Here is a 2,565-nt window from a genome sequence, read left to right on the forward strand (position 1 = left end):
ATCGCTGATGATGTTCTCAGTAGAGATAGACAGTAAACTTGGCTTCCTCTCTTCCTAATAATGCTTCATGTTGCAGGTGAATCACACCAGATCTTTATCTCTCACTACTCAAAGTGAACTACTGTTGAGTCTGAAGTTTGGACACACAAGTTGAAAGCCTCAAACCTCTAATCCCCTATCCTGCGTTCTTCCCTGTACTGTCTACAAAGCTCCCTTGCCTCCCTACTCACGGCCATTTGTGGTAGACAGAGTCACTAGTACTTCCCAGGATATTCCTTCTAAACCCTTATAGTCTTATCAAACCACTTTGGTGGGACTCTCTCGTCTTGTCTACTTCTGCCTTGAGGACCCTCCTCTTCTTTCCACCCACCGGTGAGCTCAGTGGCTGATGAGCAGGGGTGTGGGAAAGCCCCAGCATGGAGGATCTTTCCAATCCTCCACCCTCCACAAAACTCATGTAGGTGGTGACATGCTCTGCCTGGCTACCACTGAGGTAGGGGGGTGTTGGAGGAGAACAGACCCCCCAGTATTATGTTGGTCATTGATAGGTCGACATATCCATCTATCTATCTCTGAGATATGAATCCTAAAAATCAATCCTATAGGTGGTTAATTTGGCTGGCATGATCTGACTGTGTAAATCCTTCCTCACTGCTAACCTCAGCATATGAGGGTACTTCACAAAGTTAGTGGAAAAATAGAATTAAAAGACAATACAAATCTTTCCACGAACTTTTTGAAGACCCCTCATATCTTGCTGAAATTTATCTCCTCATCAACTTTCTCCTACAGCTTCTGAAGAAAGAGGTCACACAGAAAGCAAGCTTGATTTAGGCGAGATATTCCCAATAGTCAGAGCTGTGGACATGAGAATAGAACCTGCAGTGAGGCTGGGAAACTTTTCTCCTTGAGAACTTTTCAAAGTAAGAATCAGATTGAAACTGTGGCAAAAGTGAGTTCAGCAGGAGAAGAACTTTCTAGGTGAGAAAGGTAAAAAAAAAAATCCTAAATATTAATTCAGGCCATCAAAGGAACCCGTCCATGTTTTATGACCCTAGAAAGATTACCTCTGTGGTAACAGAGAGGAGAAAAAAAAGTGAAGGGATCTCCTTGTTCCAACAGGCACAATAATGAATGTGTCTAAGGTTGAAGTCTGGGAGGTGAAAGATTTTCTCCTGACTTTTCCCTTTTCTTGGCCTTGCTGATTCTTCTCTGTTTCCTTCTGCCTCCTAGCATCATCCTAAATCAGTACAGCCTTAAACCTGAGGTAAACGCTGTGCTTACCTGTCTGCTGCTGGAGAGCTGAGTTTGAGGCAAGGCAGTTCTTGAAGCTGGCCCGAGCCCTTCCCCAGAGCGGGGACAGAAGTGAGGACAGCGAGAAAGTATCATGTTGTAGACGGTGCCTTTCTGGTCTCATTCATCTGCTGCTGCCCACTCGAAAGGGGAAGTGGAAATGAGAAAACACACACACACGTACACACGCGCAGACACAGGCCCGCCTCCTGCCCCAGCCACATCCTTTGCTCTGGCTCGGGGACTGACAAGAGCGACGCATCTAGTCACTGAGCTCAGCACTAGGGAGCCCTTCCTGTCAGAGCTGCCTCGGTCTTTCTGAAACAGCAGACCTTCTCCTATCAAGGCCAAGGTAGAGCCCATTTAATGATGCGTGTGCAGGAAAGTCTTCCTACCTACGTCTAGGATCTCACTGCTGCGGATGAAGCTTTTGTCCTCAGGAGAAGAGGTGTCAAGAATGGGCCACCTCTCTCTCAAAACCTACCTCACACTTACCTACGAGAGGATGCTTATGGCCCTGTAGCCCCCTTGAAAGGGGCCTGAGCCAAAGGTGATCTGTTTTCATCTCTTTCACACTCTGGCAAATTCCCCAAAGCTTGTTTTCATATACCGCATACTTTTTTTTTTTTTTCTGGGTTCATGTCTTAACCCTTTGTTTTTATGTTCTAACCACTTCAAAGTTGTCGTTGTTTTTTTTTTTTTTTTTTCCCTCAATAAATGGCTGCTTTGTGAAGGCATTTTTGAAGCAGACCTTTTAAAATCTGTTATATCCTGGAGATGTCTTTAGTTTATTGGCTTTCAGTTCCAAGAAGGCTTAATAAACGTTAAAAGCGTTTTCCCAGTCCTCAGTCACCTTCACCCCCGGTGGCATCAGCATCACTGACCGTTCCTACCCCTTCTCTGATATCCCCTAATATTCCTTCCTCTTTGTTTGTTCTATGTTGCTCCACTCCAGATATCTCCTGTCTCTCTTTCCTGATTCTGTTCTGTTTCCTTCTCTGATCATTTATAAATATTTATCACAATATTTATTGTACAAGGCACTCCCCTAATATGCTAAATGTGACTGATTTTCAGATGTTTGTTCTTTTCTTTCTAATTTCATGGCTGTAATTATAGTTGAGTCTCTTTTTACCATGTTCCTAAATTCCATTTCCAATCACCAATGGGACAACACACTGAATATTGACAGTATGGATACAATAGGGTGGAGAGAAGCCTAAATAAAATTCCTGCTTGGCAAATTAAGTTCTCTAAAGATTATTTTCTTCA

General features: G+C 43.8%; 1 protein-coding gene across 1 annotated transcript in view; it reads right to left on the minus strand.

Moving 5' to 3' along the window:
- The window catches only part of TESPA1 (thymocyte expressed, positive selection associated 1), a 52,438-nt gene extending 51,069 nt beyond the window's left edge, over positions 1 to 1,369 (minus strand). Inside the window, exon 1 of the mRNA XM_008586295.1 lies at positions 1,285 to 1,369. The gene's annotated coding sequence lies outside the window, so the exon portion shown is untranslated. The remainder of the gene's footprint in view (positions 1 to 1,284) is intronic.
- Positions 1,370 to 2,565: the final 1,196 nt, after the last annotated feature.

This window comes from Galeopterus variegatus, unplaced genomic scaffold (genome assembly GCF_000696425.1).
Source record: "Galeopterus variegatus unplaced genomic scaffold, G_variegatus-3.0.2 Scaffold3928, whole genome shotgun sequence".
Lineage (NCBI taxonomy): Eukaryota > Metazoa > Chordata > Mammalia > Dermoptera > Cynocephalidae > Galeopterus > Galeopterus variegatus.